The sequence below is a fragment of the Mauremys mutica genome, chromosome 10, assembly GCF_020497125.1.
Source record: "Mauremys mutica isolate MM-2020 ecotype Southern chromosome 10, ASM2049712v1, whole genome shotgun sequence".
NCBI lineage: Eukaryota > Metazoa > Chordata > Testudines > Geoemydidae > Mauremys > Mauremys mutica.
The window spans coordinates 69,611,127-69,632,174 of record NC_059081.1 but is presented as its reverse complement, the minus strand read 5'-3'; the positions used below and the strand labels follow the sequence as shown (position 1 = coordinate 69,632,174).

The 21,048-nt window shown below is 44.5% G+C and overlaps 1 protein-coding gene across 2 annotated transcripts in view; it reads left to right on the top strand.

Moving 5' to 3' along the window:
• LOC123343329 (aryl hydrocarbon receptor-like) overlaps nt 1-21,048 on the top strand; it is a 121,921-nt gene that overhangs the window by 24,411 nt on the left and 76,462 nt on the right. Inside the window, exon 1 of one of the 2 annotated variants that reach the window (XM_044978381.1) lies at nt 163-323. The exons of the other annotated variant lie outside the window; for it this stretch is intronic. The gene's annotated coding sequence lies outside the window, so the exon portion shown is untranslated. Of the gene's footprint in view, nt 1-162; nt 324-21,048 lie in introns of those variants that run through there. 2 annotated transcript variants of the gene reach the window in all.

Below are 21,048 nucleotides of genomic sequence, written 5' to 3'. Positions count from 1 at the left end.
GGAGCAGCCATTTTGGAAACCAGTGAGATCTGGTCCTCCAGTAGCTAGAAGGGCTGGGGACCCTTCAGTCAAGCCAATCAAGGCCCAGCAGGCTAAAAATGAAAGGAGGTGCCTGCTATTGTCAAGTCAGTTCCTGGCTGGAGCTAGTGGGGTGAGGAAGGATACTCTTTGGGCCACAACTAAAGGAACCAGGCTGGGCCAAGTTTCATTGCTGGCCAGAATCCATGGCAGGAGTTCACAGGGAACCCTGCTGATCCAGTCCTGGAGAGGGAATTTAGGCCAAAAGAGCAAGAAACACTTTTATTTATAATTGGTCCTGAAGGGTAAGGAAATTCTTCTGTCTCAGTTTGTTGAATCCTGGAAGGGGTTTTGTAGTGTGAAATGGCTGGAGAGCTAAGCCCCAGAAAACCTGCGGAAGCCGGCTGACAGTCTGCAGGGGAGTCGGGGAGTTGAAGAAATTAGTACATAAGAACAGCCATAGTAGGTCAGACCAAAGGTCCATCTAGCCCAGTATCCTGTTTTCCGACAGTGGCCAATTCCAGGTGCCCTAGAGGGAGAGAACAGAAAAGGTAATTATCCAGTGATCCACTCCCTGTCTCCCATGCCCAGCTTCTGGCAAACAGAGGTTAGAGACACAATCCCTGCCCATCCTGGTTAATAGCCATTGATGGATCTATAGTCTTGGCCTTCACAACATTCTCTGGCAAAAGTGTTCCACAGGTTGACCCACACCTGCTGCAGGGAGGCTTTCAAAAAGGTGGGTACAACCAACCATGTATATGCATTTATTTAAGCAACTATGTAGTTTAAATTACATTTTTTATTATATTAGAAAATGATGCAATTGTTATTTACTAGATTAACTTTTTTACTTCTGATTTGTGTCAAGAGCTATTTGGATGGAAATTCAACTCAATTAAAAATGCACAAAAATAGCATTTTAATTTTTGTCTTTAAACAAAACTAGCTTAAATTTACTAGCTACATAAGGAAACAAATTTTCCAAATGTTTTAAGAACATAAGAACGGCTATACTGGGTCAGACAAAAGGTCCATCAAGCCCAGTATCCTGTCCTCTGACAGTGGCCAGTGGCAGGTGCCCCAAAGGGAATGAACAGACAGGTTATCATCAAGTGATCCATGCCCTGTCACCCAATCCCAGCTTCTGGCAAACAGAGACTAGGGACACCATTCCTGCTAATACCCATTGATGGACCTATCTTCCATGAATATATCTAGCTCCCTTTTGAACCCTGTTATAGTATGGCCTTTATCACACCCTCTGGTAAGGAGTTCCAGAGGTTGACAGTGCATTGCATGAAAAAATACTTTCTTGTATTTGTTTTAAATCTGCTGCCTATTAATTTCATTTGGTGGCCCCTTGTTCTTGTATTATGAGAAGGAGTAAATAATACTTCCTTATTTACTTTCTCTACACCACTCAGGATTTTATAGACCTCTATCATATCCCCCCTTAGTCGCCTCTTTTCCAAGCTGAAAAGTCCCAGTCTTATTAATCTCTTCTCATACGGAAGCCATTCTATACCCCTAATTATTTTTGTTGCCCTTTTCTGAACCTTTTCCAATTCCAATATATCTTTTCTGAGATGGGGCGACTGCATCTGCATGCAGTATTCAAGGTGTGGGCATACCAGGGATTTATATAGAGGCAATATGCTATTTTCTGTCTTATTATCTATCCCTTGATGATTCCCAGCATTCTGTTCACTTTTTTGACTGCTGCTGTACATTGAGTGGATGATTTCAGAGAACTATCCACAGTGACTCCAAGATCTCTTTCTTGAGTGCTAACAGCTAATTTAGATCCCATCATTGTATATGCATAGTTAGGATTATGTTTTCCAATGTGCATTACTTTGCATTTATCAACATTAAATTTCATCGGCCATTTTGTCACCCAGTTTTGTGAGATCCTTTTGTAGCTCTTCGCAGTCCACCTGGGACTTAAATATCTTGAGTAGTTTTGTATCATCTGCAAATTTTGCCACCTCATTGTTTACCCCTTTTTCCAGATCGTTTATGAATATGTTAAATAGGACTGGGCCCAGTACAGATCCCTGGGGCACACCACTATTTACCTCTCTCCATTCTGAAAACTGACCATTTATTCCTATCCTTTGTTTCCTATCTTTTAACCAGTTACCAATCCATGAGAGAACCTTCTCTCTTATCCCATGACTGCTTATTTTGCTTAAGAGCCTTTGGTGAGGGACCTTGTCAAAGGCTTTCTGAAAATCTAAATACACTATATTCACTGGATCTCCTTTGTCCATATGCTTGTTGACCCCCTCAAAGAATTCTAGTAGATTAGTGAGGCATGATTTCCCTTTATAAAAACCATGTTGACTATTTCCCGACAAATTATGTTCATCTATGTGTCTGACAATTTTGTTCTTTATGATAGTTTCAACCAATTTGCCCGATACTTGAAGTGAGGCTTACTGGCCTGTAGTTGCCAGGGTCACCTGTGGAGCCCTTTTTAAAAATTGACATCACATTAGCTATCCTCCAGTCATTTGGTACAGAAACTGATTTAAATGATAGGTTACAGATGACAGTTAGTAGTCCTGCAATTTCACATTTGAGTTCCTTCAGAACTCTTGGGTGAATACCGTCAGGTCCTGGAGACTTATTATTGTTTAGTTTATCAATTTGTTCCAAACCCTCCTCTGATGACACCTCAATTTGGGACAGTTCCTCAGATCTGTCATCCAAAAAGAATGGCTCAGGTTTGGGAATCTCCCTCACATCCTCAACAGTGAAGACCAATGCAAAGAATTAATTTTACATTGGAAACTAACTGATTTATTAAACAAAGAAGTATCATCTGTAGTTAGTGAATTGAACTGATTGTTTCTGGTCACAATGTCCTTTTGAGATTTTTAGAACTAAATTTTTATTCCTTGATTGGAAGAGGAAAACAAGCTTTCCTGCTTGTTGAACTCCCAGTTGGCTTCTTAGCTTTGAAGGAACAAGTTATTGAACTGACCTACTTGAATAAACTGAAATAAAGAAAATATTCTCTCTGCACTTGCAGAAGAGGCTACTGCTGCAGAAAGCTGGATTAGCATTCAACTAACTCTGGTTCCAGGTGCTTAGCCAGTGACTTCCACCAGTTCTGTGCTTTGACTTTCTTTAAAACTTGGTAGTAAGCATGTATTGCTTAATATTGGGTCTTTTTTTATTTAATTGAGTGTAATAATTATAAACTTAATTTTAAATAGGCTTACTTAAAAAAAGTGTTTAATTCAAATAAACATCTGATTTAAATTTAAAAACATTTTTTTTAATCCACACTGCACCTAACCCTTATGTAGGTGACTAAAGTAGAACAGAGTTCATCTAAAACTCTGGCCACTGGTGTGGGTGCGAACAGTTGACAATCTGTCCATTAGCACATGTGCGATCTTTACTCGCTTCCTAAAGTGGTTGCAGGTTTGGGGCTGAGAGTTTTAAAAGAATGGTTCATTAGAACTGGGAGCTATTTCCATAGCCTTAAATGTGTCTGAGCAGTACAAATGAATCCTCTATTATGCAGTCTTTATTTAACAGAAAAGTATTTGGGGAGAAGACTAGAAAATATGTTTCCCATTATAAACATCTGGCCTTAAATGGGTACCAGCTAGATGGTGTCTCAGCAGCAAGATAACCTCTTAGTTTATGCCGCATGTACTTTTGAACTGAATGAAGTATGTTTAGAATATGGCAGTCTTGATCCCTGCTTCTGCCAGGGTTTTTCCCATGAAAGCATTTATTTCATAGGAAAGGTAATGAAGGTAAACAATTTGTACTCCATGCATGCGGTCTTAAAATGAAGACATGAGGCTATTGGGTTTTTTTAAGTGTTTAATCTCTAAACCTGGATGGGATCTCTGGGATTAATATTAAATGTAATTTAGTTATGTTTAACCCCTTAACTCTGGTACAAACGTGAACAGCTATTACTATATATGTAATGATCTGGGAAGATTTTTGTTCTTTTCTCCTTGCCTAACAAAACAATCAAACTCCTGTTCAGCAAAGTGAGGCTTTCTAATATCCACAGTTAAAATGGAGCAGACATGGAATGATTCTTAAACAGATTTAAGAAACAGGCAATCTACAAAACTCCCTTCTTTCACCAACTGACTCTTCCTCAATACATCTTGAATATAGGCTTCCAATGCAGTTGCTGCTCCTGCTGACAATAAGCAGCCTTATTGACTTCTGCAGTAAGAGCTACTTTCATGAGTACGGGTTTCAAGATTGGGATTTAAATTAATAATCTGCTTGCATCTTTTGTTTATAAAATGCTAACATTTAAAGGCTAATAATGGGTACACATGAGTTAGCTTTATATGCTCTTTCAACTTCTAAAGTGTTATGAGCTGGGTTAAACCTTACGTATTGATTTTAAAACCTCCTCCAAACTGATGTGTGAACACACCCTTCACTTAAGGACCTGTCCAGAAACTAGCACCATCTGGGTGGGTGGCTTCCACTGGATATCATGACCAGGTGTTGGGGTGGTGCAGGAGAAGAAGGGGAAAGAGGACACACAAAACTAAACACAGAACTGGGAGAGAGGCAGAGGCAGGAAAGCCAAACAGTCGCCATTTAGCAAGGTGTGACCCTGGGAAAAAGCTAGAGAGAGAGATTTAGGGTCTGTTGGCTAAAGAGGATTGGGGTGGTAAGCTAAGAAACTGCTCCTTTTGTTCTTAGGTGGTCCTGCAGTTGGAGAAACAAGGAATGTACATAACCCTGAAAACAAACAAGATTGTTTCAGAGAAATACCTGCCTGTCAACAGTTTCTCCTCCTCACAGGAATATCCTCAGGGCCCCAAAGAGAGCAAAACTATTTATTTCATTCTGCTTACCAAGCATTACTAAAGTGACCTTTGGGTTTTAACTAAGAAATTAAAAATTAACCCAACTCCAGCATTGCATTCGTCTTAAACTTAAATCCAGATGGTGAACCAAAATATTCCATCTTCATCACATACTGTAAAACAGATGCACAGTTTATTGACTGAAGTTGAAAACTCCCTCTGAATGTATTGTACCCTGTGAGAGAGAATTTCAGACGTAAATGGAACAAACAAAGAAACCAGCACACAGCATATGATGGAAGACATCTCGGACTCAGGAGAGGGAGTGGCATTCATGCATTTCCAGGAGTGATGATTCCATTATCTGTGTGTAAATTGGAAAGGAAGGTATATGTTCTGAGTAATCCATGACTCCCTCTACTTCCTGTTTCTTGTGCTTGCCATGTCCTGGATTGTGTTGTGTGGCAGCCTTCTTCATTGGGGAGAAATCTGTCTTCATCCTTGGCTGGTTCTCAAGGGCAATCAGCCCCCTGAGAATGACACCAAGAATGCTCATAGGGTCCCATATCACACAGAGTTTGTTCTCATCAGCTATCTGAATCCCAGCCATCAGGGAAATAGATTTTTAGAATACCAGGGCGTGAAAGCATCAGGCATTCCCTGATTGGAGATCTACAAGGGATCGTGCAGTCAGAATACCAACCGGCTAGGAAAAAGAGATCCAGTCACACTACGAGGAAGGGAGATTAGGCGCTCAATCCTGAGAGGTGCCGAACAATCTGACACTGATACAACAAAGCACTTAAGCACATGCCTCACTTCAAGCAGGTAAATGGTTTGCTGTTGATTGCGCAACTTCTGTTAACTTCAGTGGCAATTTGAGTAAGGACTGAGTGAAAACATCAGGATTTGGTTCAATAGGACTCTTGCTTAGGTAAAAATGGAGTAAGGGCTTCAGGATTTGTCTGTATATGTAATAGGTATTAGTACATATAGGGTAAAATCCTGCCTCTGCTGCAGTCAATGTCAAACCTTTAAACCCTAGAAAGGAAATGGACAATGTTCAAAGTACCCTTGTGATCATTTGTCTTGCATACAGAAGTAAAAATAGGATATTGTCTAAACAGTTGGTATCTTGATACAGTGATTTTTATTTCCTGGTATTTAAAATTTGATTTCCCTGGATTAAAATACCTTGGATTGAATATCTTGTTTTGTGATGCATTCTCTCCATGCAGTGCTATCCCGGCTACAATTACGTAGGGTACGTCTACACTACAAGACTATTTCGAATCTACTTAACTCGAATTTGTGGAATCGACCTTATGAAGTCGAATTTGTGTATCCACACTAAATACACTAATTCGACTGTCTGAGTCCACAGTAACGGGGCCAGCGTCGACTTTGGAAGCGGTGCACTGTGGGAAGCTATCCCACAGTTCCCGCAGTCCCCGCTGCCCATTGGAATGCTGGGTAGAGCCCCCAATGCCTGCTGGGGGAAAAAATGTGTCGAGGGTGGTTTTGGGTAACTGTCATCATTCAACCGTCACTCCCGCCCTCTCTCCTTGAAAGCGCCGGCGGGAAATCTGTTCGCGCCCTTCTCTAGTCGGTTACAGCTCGGACGCCACAGCACTGCGAGCATGGAGCCCGCTGCGATCATCGCTGCACTTATGGCCGTTGTCAACTCCTCGGACCTTATCGTCCACCTCTTCCACAGTCAGCTGCTGAGAAATCGGGCGAGGAGGCTCCGTCAGCGCGGTGAGGACAGGAAGTCACAGAGTGGCGCAGACCTCTCACAAAGCAGGGTACGCCGCGCAGTGGAGATCATGGTGGCAATGGGTCAAGTTCATGGTGTGGAACGGCGATTCTGGGCCCGGGAAACAAGCATGGACTGGTGGGACCGCATAGTGCTGCAGGTCTGGGATGAATCACAGTGGCTGCGAAACTTCAGGATGCGTAAGGGCACTTTCCTTGAACTCTGTGACTTGCTGTCCCCTGCCCTGAAGCGCCAGGACACCGGATGCGAGCAGCCCTGACTGTGCAGAAGCGAGTGGCCATAGCCCTCTGGAAACTTGCAACGCCAGACAGCTACCGGTCAGTAGCGAACCACTTTGGCGTGGGCAAATCTACCGTGGGGGTTGCTGTGATTCAGGTAGCCCACGCAATCGTTGAGCAACTGCTCTCAAAGGTAGTGACTCTAGGAAACGTCCAGGTCGTCAGAGATGGCTTCGCCACGATGGGATTCCCAAACTGCGGTGGGGCTATAGATGGGACTCACATCCCTATCCTGGGACCAGCCCACCAGGCCAGCCATTACATTAACCGAAAGGGCTACTTTTCTATGGTGCTGCAAGCACTGGTGGACCATAGGGGACGTTTTACCAACATCTACGTCGGGTGGCCGGGCAAGGTTCATGACGCGCGTGTGTTCAGGAACTCTGGTCTGTTTAAACGCCTCCAGGCAGGTAGTTTATTCCTGGACCACAAAATAACGGTTGGGGATGTGCAGATGCCTACAGTGATCCTCGGGGACCCAGCCTACCCGCTAATGCCCTGGCTCATGAAGCCCTATACAGGCGCCTTGGACAGTGAGAAGGAACTCTTCAACTACCGTCTGAGCAAGTGCAGAATGGTGGTGGAGTGTGCTTTCGGACGTCTCAAGGGGAGATGGCGGAGCTTACTGACTCGCTCGGACCTCAGCGAAAAAAATATCCCCGTTGTTATTGCTGCTTGCTGTGTGCTCCACAATCTCTGTGAGAGCAAGGGGGAGACCTTTATGGCGGGATGGGAGGTTGAGGCAAATCGCCTGGCTGCTGATTACGCTCAGCCAGACAGCCATGCCGATAGAAGATCCCAGCGGGAAGCGCTGTGCATCCGGGAGGCTTTGAAAGCTAGGTTCCTCGGAGAGCAGGGTAACCTATGACTGTCCACTGATTTACAGAGAAGCTGAACCTGAGCCTGTTTCAGTGACTGTTGACTTCGATCTGCGGTTACATACCCCGTTCTCCAGGTTTCCCCCCTTCCAACACACGTTTTAAAATAAATTTAATGGAACACTGATTATTAACAAAGTTTTCTTTAATTATGAATTCCTGTTCTAGGGTTGAAACATGGACGCAGACTGTGGTGGGTACGGTGTGCACTGATGTACAGACCGCTTCTACACTAGAGGAATGACAGGCTCCTGCTCCTACAGCGGTCTCTGGGGGGAGGACGGTTGCAGGTGGGTGTGCAGGAAGGGGTGGGTTTGCAGGAAGGGTTGAGGGGTGCCATCTTTGGGACGGAGTTTGGATGCAGGCTCTGGGCTGGGGGTTGGGGCGTAGGAAGGGGTGAGGGGTGTGTGGGAAGGGTGAGTATGTGTCCGTGGATGAGGGCTCTTGCTGGAGCTCAGGGCATCGGAGAGGCTCGTGGCTAGGGTGGAAGGGCATGGTAAGGGCAGCCTGCCTTGCCATTTGTGGATGGCAGGCGCTAGGACCCTGGGGCAGCATACACCTCCCAGACTGACCCTGGTGCCTAGTGACTGCAGTCTGTGTGTGTCCTGCTGTTGATCCTGCCCCCAAGTCTGTACCCTGGTAATGGAGGCTGTCCTATGCAATTAAAAACCCCTCCCCCCCTTCACACAAAGTCTTCTGACAAGAAAAACGTGACGGGAACAGTGAATAACAACAAACTACTTTTAATACTCAACTACACAGTGGGGGGATGAAACTTGGATTTGGGACTGGGTGATCCAGGAAGGGAAGCACTTCTCAAAATTTATGGCATGAGAGCTGTGTGGTACATGAGCGCTCTGCTGAGGTGCAGTGACAGTTTTCACGGCCCCTAGCGCCCCTCCTTCTTGTTATTTTGGGTGAGGGGGGGACAGGACTTTGTGGCGGGGGATGGCGGTTGCAGATACAGTGCAGGGGGGCTCTCTCCTCCTGCCTGCGGTCCTGCAGAACATCTACAAGGCGCCGGAGCGTGTCCGTTTGCTCCCTCATTAGCCCAAGCAGCATTTGAGTCACCTGTTGGTCTTCCTGCCGCCACCTGTCCTCCCGTTCGCTGTGTGAGCGCTGGTGCTGACATAGGGTCTCCCTCCACTGTCTCTGCTCGGCCGCCTCGGCTCTGGAGCAGGCCATCAGTTCTGAGAACATGTCGTCCCTAGTCTTTTTCTTTCGCCTCCTAATCTGCGCCAGCCTCTGTGAGGGGGAAGCCGGGGCAGTTCGTGAAAGAGCCGCAGCTGTGTGATGGGAAAAAGGAAGTGATTTCCTTGAAAAGATACATGTTTGCGAACACTGAACACGGTCTACTCAGTTTCTGTGAACAAGACCATACAGGGCACCTAGTCTCACGAGCTCTCAGGACAAGTTCGAGATTTCGGAATACGCTTTCATTGGCTGCGGTCTTGCACAGGAGATCGGACAAGCGGGGCGGTACAGCTGAATCCGTGTAGCAGCCAGGCCTGGTAAGCCCTACACTATAGGCTGCTTAACAGTTAATGGATAGCTGTGCCCTCCCGCTGAAGGCAATCTGGAAAGCATAAAGTCTGACCCTGTTCCAGCCCCTCGCGGCTGTGCCCGGGAAAGATCACTGTATGCTTTTCCTCTGCGGCCTCCAACACGTGGCTGTTAAACGAAGGTCATTGCTATGCAAAGTAAAAGTCAAGCATTCACAATAGTAACAGTACACTAATTGCCCTAATTAGATGCAGCAGTCGCCGAACGAGATTACCCTGAGGCGAGTCACTCGGAGAGAGAGAGAGAGGATGCTGCTAGAATCCCTGCACAGACCAGGACCGTATGCTGCCATGCTGGTGGAGGCAATGATTCCGCTGTACGTTAGGATGGCCTGGCGCGGAAGAGTGTGCTTCCACGGAGCACCAAATAAGGCACCTCTCCCCAGGAACCTCGTGCGGAGGCTTTTCGAGCTCCTATACGAGAGCTTCGTGGAAGTGTCCCAAGAGGATTTCTGTTCCATCCCTATATGTGTGGACCTTCTTTTTATATAGTTTTATATGGAAAAGTTTTTATATAGTTTTTATACAGTTTTTATTTCTGTTTTTTAAAAAATAAATGTTTCCATGTTTATAGCACTTACCGACTGATCCTTCCCCTGATTCTGAGTCCGGGTTAATGGCCAGGGAGGGTTGGTAGGGGATCTCTGTGAGGGTGATGAAGAGATCCTGGCTGTCGGGGAAAGCGGTATTGTAAGCGCTGTCGCCTGCGTCGTCCTCCACAAACCCTTCCTCATCTTCCCCATCGGCGAACATCGCCAAGGAACTGCCCGTCGACACTATCCCATCCTCAGAGTCCACGGTCACTGGTGGGGCAGTGGTGGCAGACCCACCTAGAATGGCATGCAGTGCCTCGTAGAAGCGGCATGTCTGGGGCTGGGCTCCGAAGCGTCCGTTTGCCGCTCTGACTTTTTGGTAGCCTTGTCTCAGGTCCTTGATTTTCACGCGGCACTGCGTTGTATCCCGGCTGTATCCTCTGAGTGCCATGGCTTTGGAGACCTTCTCGTAGGTCTTTGCATTCCGTTTGTTGGAGCGCAGCTCCGAAAGCACAGACTCCTCGCCCCACACAGCGATCAGATCCAGGACTTCCCGGTCTGTCCATGCTGGGGACCTCTTTCTATTCTGGGATTGCATGGACTCCTCTGCTGGAGAGCTCTGCATCGTTGAAGGTGCTGCTGAGCTCGCCCCGATGTCCAACCAGGACATCAGATTCAAAGTGCCCAGACAGGAAAAGGAATTCGAATTTTCCCGGGTCGTTTCCTGTGTGGCTGGTCAGAGAATCCAAGCTTGGACTGCTGTCCAGAGCGTCAACAGAGTGGTGCACTGTGGGATAGCTCCCGGAGCTACTAAGTTCGATTTGCATCCACACATAGCCTAATTCGAGATAGCCATGTCGAATTTAGCGCTACTCCCCTCGTCGGGGTGGAGTACCGAATTCGAACTAAAGAGCCCTCTAGGTCGAATTAAACGGCTTCCTGGTGTGGACGGTTGAGCGGTTAATTCGAATTAACGCTGCTAAATTCGATTTAAAGTCCTAGTGTAGACCAGTCCATAGATTCAGTTCTTGGAGTCATTATTATAGTACAAATGACAGCAGGTTTGTTTGATTTTTTTCAAGCTGTGAACACGTGGTATATGGGACACCTTTGCATGTGCTGAATATGTAGTTCTGTTTCTGCAGATGCAGCCGCATACTTGCAAAAGCGGCCAATAGTTGATGGTACAGAAGACACTTCATTTTGCTACATAACTGAGAATTGTGGTGAATACAAATGTTGGAACTCCACAGATATTTTAACATGAATTGATTATTTTCACTGGCCCAGAGAAAACTTTTAGATTATGAAGGACCACTGCTGTCTCTGTCCTCTTCTGATGACCCCTAAGTGTAATGCAAAGTGAGTTTTGTAATAGGTCAGAAACCTCGAGTCAGGGAATCAGGTTGTCATTGTCATGAGACAAGAGCAGGTCACACTTGGTGAACAGGCCAAAACAGGATGGCGCCCAGTTGTACAGACTTCCTGTTCCCCCTCTGCGGGGGGGAGTGGGCCAATCAGGAGCTCTGATGGTTCACCAATTGAGGCCCAGAGATCACATGGTCTATCTGAGCTGGACTTCAAGGAGTTCTGGCTCTAGCTGCTACTAGGAAGCCATCAACTGGAGGGCTGGAGCAGGCTGACCCTCAGGAATCCTCTGGCCCTGGGTTTGAGACCCAGGGGTCACGATACTCGGAGCCAAAGTACTTTGGGTTAAATTTTAGAGCGCAATTGAATTAGACTAGACTAATCTTTGGAAAGGATTACATTTTTTGTAAACAGTATACTTGTTTGCTTGTGTATTACCTGAATTCAGAACATTAATATATTGAAATCATAGCCTGAATCTGAACTTTACTGCAGAGCTATAGATAATTACCTTTTATGATCTGCTATATGGCATGGATTTCAGCGCCTAGTAGTCCAATTCTGACTGTCCATATACAGAATAATGGGCAAAATTCACCCTTCAGTTCATTTCCAGACTGACTTCAGTGTGACTATGCAAGTGGTTAAAAATAGACATTCCAGAGCCGGGGGGCATGGAGGAAATAAACTTCTTCATAAGGCAGATGAATAAGGGCTTGTCTACATGGGGAAACTTGCTGGTATAATTATACCGCTCTAGTTAGAGCAGTGTGACTCCCCATGTGTATGCTCTTACTCCAGAATAAGTGTGTTCACCTGGGGAATTATACCAGTATAATTATGATGGTAAACTTCCCCATGTAGACAAGCCTTTAATTTAGAGAAATGATAAACCAGATCTGATCCCTTGGGTTTCTGGAGGTAGATTTGATCGGTCTAATATGCAGAAGTCATGACTGACTTGATGTATAACAACTAAAGAGCTTTTCTCTTTAAAATTACAAACTTTTTGAGGGTGTGTTTGTGGCGGGGGCGGGGGGTGGAGGGTGGATCTACTTACTGATACTGTTTATGGAGAGTCAGGGTATAATTTTCCAAAGCACATAGGTCACTTATGAGCTTACATCCTATTTTCAAAGTGACTGAGAAGCCTAAATCCCACCGACTTTAGGTTCCTAAAGGCCAGACTCTTTCAGATGGGTATCTAATGGGATTTTCAGAAGTGACTAGGCACCTTAAAAGCCCAAGTCCCTTTTAAAAATTAGACCTTGGCTCTTAGTTGGGCACATTTGAAAATGTCACTCTTTGTAGCTACAAGCCAGCCAAAACACCCTCTCAGCACGCACTGCAATCCAGTCACTGGGGGATCAGCTCTCATGTTAGAGCTAGTTGGAAAAAATGGGAGGGGGGATCACAGTGATTTGTTGAAATCTTCTTGAAATTGATACTTGGATGAATTTTGTCTAACTTTTGCCCAGTTATATAGCTAGGTGAAGATCTTAAAGGCAATACATTAACTTTTTGGGAATATTTTGATCAGCTCTACTTGTCTTTTTTGATAGACTGCTGGAAAACCAAGCCTTATACCTGGCATGTGATCTGTCCTATACGTTCTAGGAGCCTATAAGAGTGATCCTGGTTCATCCAGAGGTTAACAGTGCTTGACAAGCGTTCTGTTCCTCTTAGGATTTCAGAGGTCATTCTTGTAGTGCTTGAGAAATATCTCCGTTGTCGATCATCCACAAACCTGCTGTGAGTTGCGTTGTGCTGGCCCTGGGTGCTCCCTCTGAAGTCAGTAGGAGCTGCACGCGTGCTAATAGTAAAGAATGTGCTGTGGGCATGGATGATGAGCACATGTACCAGAGATACAAACCACCACTCCATCTTCTGCAGTGTTAGATGGTCATGTTACTTGTTTCACATTCAGGGGATTGTGGCTAGGTACCTGAAATATGGTTTGCTTTCCCACATTAACCCTATTGCAGTCCCCCAGTCTAATTAGTTGAGTTCACACTAGCATTCTTGCTGCAGTGGACCTGTTAAGTGAATCTTCAGTTAACACATTTTTTGAGTGTATATCCTCCCCAACCTCTTTAGTTTTAATGTTTTGTTTATAAAATCAGCTCCTGCTGCTCGAGGCTTGGGAAGCTTTTACATTCTTGTCTTTAGTGATAACTGAAGGAACAAAAGAACCTGTTTCCTGTAGCAGATTGTTCCAGGCATGTAGGGGTTAATACCAGTGCAGCACTGTGACAAGAAAAGTTGCTTGGGAAACCATCTGCTGCCCATCCTTTCCCTGGAGCAAAAAATAAGGGCTGTGCACCATGCCCTGAAGGCAAAAATTCTCAGGGTCTGGAAGGCCCACAAGGGGACAGAGGTTTTCCAGCTGTGAGCCTGCCAAAGAAATTGCCCCACCTCCCAGCCCCTGCAGTGCTAATTAGTCAAGTCTCATTTACATTCATCCTGCCAGTGTATAGACTTACACTGCATTATTAATCATGTGTATATCCCAGTTTGTCAGACAATCAGCTGGACTCTGCTCTAGTGTGTGTACCAGAGGATGCTAATTGACCGGCTGCTAGGAAAAGGAGTCCGCAAAATATCACCAGCCTTAACTATCAACACGAGGAGCTGTGGGGTTCTAACTGACATGCCGAGAACTCTCGCTTCTAAATGTACTTCAGAGTTTCTTCTAGCCACAACATCTTCTGCCAGGCTGTAGCTGGTGCAGGTTCTGTGCAGTGGATGCACAGTTATCATCTGCCATTTATAATCACAATCAGTCTGTTGGATACTAATGTCTTTCCATATGCATTGTAGTGCCTTTGGATCCAGAGCTGCTTCATTTCTGATTCACGGAGGAGCAGTGGTATTTTTCTTCTCATTTTAAGGCTGCATTGTAGAACACAGAGTGGTTTCTTATGACCTATTCAGACAGGACTTTCCAAGATCTAGGTAGACCCACACAGGTAATCCTTCTTGCAAAGCCATGCTTCTGTGTGCGGTGATCTGATTTGCTTGCTCACATGTAGGCTGTGCAAGTGGAGTTGCTCTGTCTGTGGTATTGCTAACAGATGTAAGAGAGGGCAATAGCTCAGATATCGAAGGAGGAAAAGCCCTTAGCTAAAGGCCTAAAGCACGGAAAGATGCATGTTTTTGACATGCAGCTCCGATTGGGGTGGTATACAGTGTGTACCCTCACCAGGCTGCTCAATGAGGGGGTGAAAGTCCTTTATTGGGAGGAGGTAAGAAAACTTGCCTCCCCCTCCCTACAGATTCTTGTAACTTTCAGCCATTGAGGAATGGGTCTCCAGATGTGGCTCATTTGGGCCAGCTGATCAGGAACCTGATGGGAGTGGCTAAGAAGCAGAGTTTGGGGATGGTTTTGCATCCTGTAGTGCACGTATGCCCTGAACCCAAGCAACTTAGATGTGCCTTACTGGACAAGGGAGCTGCTTATTTTCTCTGAGTCTCTGCATGGAGACACCTTGGAACTGCACAGCTCCCGTCTCAGCTGAGTGCTGCTGTTCAGTTTCTTGGAAACCTTTGGTGCTGGATAGGCAAGGAGTCAGCTAAATAAATGATCACCAAGGTCTTGTAACCTGCTATGTAAGTGAAGGTTCATGTTGCAGCATCACATTAGGGTCATTCAGCCACTCCCAGTACTGCTAGCATTCCTGCTAAAGATTAGATCTTACAATCTATAAACCATGGGTGACATTTATCATTGGTTTTGATCTGTGGGGTTACTCCAGGGATGGATTTGGCTTTGGGGTACAGGCTGAGGTTGTCAAAGGAGCCTAAGGGGGGAGCTAAGGCATCTTTTAAAGCCCAGCTAAAAGGCATAACCTGTCACATCCCAAAACAATCCTACTGTTTGTATGGTGTCTACTACAACGGAGTCCTGGCCCATGAGTGGGCCTTCTAGGCACTACCAGTAAATGTACAGTGCCTAGTGCAGTGTGGTCCTGCTCTGTGAGTGGGGCTCCCAGGTGCTATTGGAGTAGAAATAATAATCATAAATAACCATACCCTGCTATACCTTTCAGAAATAAATGGCAGATATTTCTAGATGTTTGTGAAGTTTCCTCATTCTACTTCTGAATGGGTTAGATTCACCATCTGTACTTTTTAATACTCATTGCTAAATTTTGCATAAATATACCCATTTAAAATGTGTCATTAAAGAGACTTACAATAGAGAGTTATATACAGTCTAAACATTATTATTTAAAAATGCAATTATACATTTAAACATGATCATTCATTATTCATAAAATACCCATTAGCAGAACCTGGGATATATACAGACATCATTCAGACGAGGGATTAATAATTCATTTATTGAATGAAATTTGCGTCAGTGCGAGCTTTAGATTAACACACCAATAGATGTGGAGGCTATTGGGGAAACAATGAGTAAAAAAAAACTAAATTATTAATTATGGCTGAACAAGGACAATGTAATTTGTATTGTTTTCAGTAGATAGTTGCAGGCTGCTGGAAAATGGATGTGGCACACGATAGAGGTGCAAAATAAAATTATATGCATTTTAGAAAGCTGGATAAGAGTTAATTTTGCTGTTTTGTTTCAGCAGATCTTTACATATTTCAATTGTGCATGTCCTTAGCATTTTGCGTCACTGCTTGCATACATACAAACAATAAGCTAGTTGCACTTCAACTGTTCTATTATTGAGAATATGAGGTCTTCCCCATTTTTTCTTACAAAAATAATCAGAGTTCAGTGCTTTAGTTGTCCGAAAAGTGGAATAACTGTCTGCGAATAGTACAATATTCAATGTAATGTAGATAATACCATGTGTGCCCAAGAATCATAGAATATCAGGGTTGGAAGGAACCACAGGAGGTCATCTAGTCCAACCCCTTGCTCAAAGCAGGACCAATCCCCAACTAAATCATCCCAGCCAGGGCTTTGTCAAGCCTGACCTTAAAAACCTCTAAGGAAGGAGAGTCCACCACCTCCCTAGGTAACCCATTCCAATGCTTCACCACTCTCGTCGTGAAATAGCGTTTCCTGATATCCAACCTAAACTTCCCCCACTGCAACTAAAGGTGCAAAGAAATACGTAATTATGTACTGAACTGATGTTCAGTGCCTTTTAATATGCTCTTGCAACTTGCCTTACCCTTCTAAAGTGCGTATATTAAATCATGCAGGCATTTTCATTAGAAATGAACACAGGCAAAATACTAAACTCGGTGGGTTCTACCAGATGATGCATGCAGAATCAGATTTTAACTGCACGTAGGGGTTTCTGGCTTCATATAGAAGGCTTTGTTTTTCTCATCGATTCTACCATCTTCAACTGGAAGTAAAGCAGCAGGTGTATGCCAAGTTACATAAATTGAATAGCCCTGCCATAGATTCTGTGCGTATCTACTAAGAAGTGATTAAATCTTATGGACCATATTCTCAGCTAGTGTAAATCAGCATGTCTGATGTAAGTAGAACTCTTCTGACTTGCCCCAGTTGAGGATCTGGCCCAGTATGTTCTAGCTAGCAAGCAGACTTTTGGGGGAAAAAGATGGGACAACTGCAAAAGTCTCATTGAAAGATTTTTGTTCCGACGATTACAAAAAAGAAAGTTGGTCTTTACTTCTTCCACTAGCCTCATTCTCTGAGATCTAAACTAGATGGCCACATATAGTATCTGGGAAGTTCTGGCTGTACTAAGCATGGCCCTTTATTGAAATTACTTTTCCGTGCTGCGGCTGTATCTTCAGTATATACGATATAGCACAACTCAAGAAGGGAACGCTGTGTTGTGGGAACTGGCTGAAGCCAGCTTCTTGGTTCCCAATTCAGTATCTTGTCTTTTGGCCATGTTTAGACCTTTCCACATGGACATGGTTTTACTTCAGTATAAAATATATTGGCTTTGCCTGGATATGCCATCTCCACTGTAGGCTGTGGAAACAATACCAGGATGAAGCTCATAAGAACTACCATAGTGGGTCAGACCAATGGTCCATGTAGCCCAGTATCTGTCTTCCAACATTGGCCAATAACAGGTGCTTCAGAGGGAATGAACAGAATGGGGCACTTATTGAGTGATCCATCCCCTGTCATCCAGTCTCAGCATCTGGCAGTCAGAGGCTTAGGGACAGCCAGTGCATGGGGTTGCATCCCTGCCCATCCTGGCTAATAACCATTGATGGACCTATCCTCCATGAACTTATCCAGTTCCTTTTTGAACCCTGTTATACTTATTGCTAGGGGATGTTGTGAAGACCAAGAGCTCCACAGGTTGACTGTGCATTGTGTGAAGAAGTACTTTCTTATGGTGGTTTTAAACCTGCTGCCCATTAATTCCATCAGGTGACCCTGGGCTCTTGTTATTTACCCCTTCACATAACACTTCCTTATTCACTTTCTCTGCACCAGTCATGATTTTGTAGACCTCTGTCATATCGCCCCTTAGTTGTCTCTCTTCTAAGATGAACAATCCCAATCTTTCTGATCTCTCTTCATATGGAAGCTGTTGTTGCCCTTTTTAACAATTCTAATTCAAATGTCTTTTTTTGAGATGAGGCAACCAGAACTCCCGCAGTATTCAAGGTGCGGGCATACCATGGATTTATATGGGTGGCATTAGGATATTTACTGTCTTATATATCCCTTTTCTAATGGTTCCCAACATGCTCTCGGATATTTTTTGACCACCGCTGCATATTGAGCATATGTTTTCAGAGAATTATCCATAGTGACTGAGATCTTTCTTGCCTGGTAACAGCTAATATAAATCCCATCATTTTGTATGTATAGTTGGGATTATGTTTTACAATGTGCATTACTTCACATTTATCACCCTTGAATTTCTCTCTCCACAGTGAGCTTTGGACTTACCTATCTTGAGTAATTTAGTATTCTCTGCAAATTTTGCCACGTCACTGTTTATCCTTCCTTCCCCTGATCATTTATGAATGTTTGACTGCAGTTGTCACAGTACAGATCCCTAGGGGATCTAGCTATTTATCTCTCTCAATTCTGAAAACTGACCACTTATTCCTACCCTTTGTTTCTTGTCTCTAAACCAGTTACTGATCCATGAGAAGACCTTCCCTCTATCCCGTGACCTGCTTACTTTGCTTAAGAGCCTTTGGTGAGGGACCCTGTCAAAGGCTTTCTGAAAGTCTGAGTACACTAGATCCACTGGATCATCCTCGTCTACATGTTTGATCCCCTCAAATTCTAATAGATTGGTGAGGCATGACTTCCCTTTACAAAAGCTGTGCCTCTTCACCAATAAATCATATTATCTATGTATCTGATACTTCTGTTTTTCACTATAGTTTCAACCAGTTTTCCTGGTATAAATAGTAGGCATCCTTCAGTCTCGAGAGACAATGAGTCTGTGCCCCTGTGAGGTAAAGAATTTACTCAGTTGGTTTTATGGCAGTGGTGAATGTGGCTGAAGCGACCCACTCGAGAGAGACAATCTCTGCTGCATCTGCCACATTTAAAGGTGATGTTTTGACCCTTTGGGCTTTGCCTTCTGCAAGCTTGTTTCTCCTCTGCTAAGCTGGACTGCTTCCTTTGGGAACTCCAGAGACCTTTGTTAAGCTCTTGTTTCCAAAGGCTGCGGTCTTGAGTATGATCTTCCCATTTGTACACAACCATGTCCATTTCTTTGAGGTCTCACTTGCACACATCCTTGAAACAAAATTTTGGGCATCCTTTGGGTCTTTTTCCAGATGCTAATTCAGCATAGACAATGTCCTTTGGGATGTGCCCATCATTCATTCGTCACACATGCCCAAGCCAGCGGAGGCATCTCTGTTTGAGGAGTGTTTTCATGCTGGGTATGTTAGCCCGTTTGAACACCTTAGTGTCGGTGACTGTTCCTCCAGGAGATTCCAAAGATTCGACAAAGGCAACACATATGAAAACTGTTGTGAGCCTCTTTTCCTGATGAGAGCATAAGGTCCTTGTCTCACTCCCATACAAAAGTGTGCTGGTAACACACACACGATACACACAGATCTCTGTGTGGTCTGTCAGTTTGTTGTTTTGCCATACCCTCTTGTTCAGCCTAGACATTGTTGTGGCGGCTTTTCCAATGTGGATGTTGAGTTGCCGGGTATAAAAGATAAGATTACTGTTCTGTAACTGCAGTCCAAACACTGCCGGCCCTTCTTGGGGTGTGGATGGGCCAAGTCATTGCAAGGAGAGGAAATATACCCAGTGGATCTGTTCAGTGGAGCTGGTCAACGTTTATGAACCAGAAAACCTTCCTGAGGAAAAATGGTATTCCGTTGCAATGATGTTTCCCACAAAAGATTTCCCTTTGTGCTCAAAACTTAAAGGAAATCTTAATGAATGTTTTGTTTCATTTCAAACGGAAGCTTCCATTTAGGTTTTTGAAAACTGAAAATTTTTCATGTTTTATCCTCTCCCCCGACCCACCCCACAATAATGTTCCCCAGGGTTGGGGGTCACTTTTGTCAACTTTATTTTTCATTTGAAAACTTCTCCAGTTTAGGACAGGTCACCAAGTGGTAGTGTGTGTTCCATTTTTTCTCCTTGTACCAGTGGATAACTTGTACCTAACGTAGATGGGATTGAACGAGGGCAGCTAACTCCTCATGCTGGCATGAACAGCAGGGCTTCATTGCTATTTTTAACACACTAGCTCAGTCAGAGCCAGCACATGTAGTTGGACCCTTTGTGTCAGTGCAGGGGCCAGCATAATGGGACCCTGATCTCATTTGGGGCCTGTAGATGCTATCATAATTCAAATAGTAGAGCCCCTTCTCCTCTTTGCTAAACTGGCCACACTCTGAGGAGGCTGTAGAAACTGGTGAAAAGTCCAGCTGGTGGGCATGCATTTGGCTGGAGTTAGGCAGCCCAAATCTTGAGGTGGGTGGGTTGCTTTGTCCTCGCCGACAGTGCTCTGAAATAAATACACTCCAGGATTTAAAAGCTTTCAAAATAGAAGTTAATGTTTTGCCATGTTACGCTCATTCCTGGCCTCTTGGAGAGAGACTGATCCCCTGTATCTGTTAGCACTGCAGTACCCGGCTTCTGAGGTGAGCGGCATGGTTAACGGTGGTCCCTTTGACCCACCCCTGCAGGGCTGTTTAAGGCAGATAATCTGAATGACAGGATTCCTTGCCGGCAGTTTGTGCTCAGAACTTTAGTATCCTCTCCCCTTTAATCAGAATTATTCAGACTGCTCTGGATTGGTTTGACCCATCTGTTATCTTGAAGGAAAAAAAAGACATCTGGACCAATTCTGATTGTTCTCATGCTGGTCTGAATCTGGAGTGCATGGAGATACTCTGGTAAAACCAGAGTTCAGAATAAGCCCTTTGTTTTCATTCCTACTGTCTTAGAAAAGTTGCTGAATGGTAGGCCCATGAGATGACCTGGTGGCAGTGGGGAAGGAGCTGCATGTGTGTGTCTGGGAAGTAAAGGGGCTGGGGGTGGGGAGATATCCTCTCAAAAATGTTAATACCAGATTTTTGGTACCGAGAATTCTCAGGTCTAAAGCTCTGAAGGTTCAGGAGTTCAGCAGCAAATCTGATAGCGAGTGAGGTGTCAGTTTGCTGTCACGTGAAATAGCTTTTCAAGCTTGGAGCCTGCATGGCACAGTTCTAAAATCAAACATGTATAAATTAAAACCCCTCAACTTGAGCACTCACACTTAAGTTAGACCATCTCATACACTAACACACTGAGCTCCCTCTACCAAAGCTAGCGAGTAGAGACTTTAAAAGCTGGGCCAGAACCATACCTCCAGTGGGTTGTTTGATGCTTGAAGACCTCTCATTTATAACAATTTTCTGACTTCTAGAA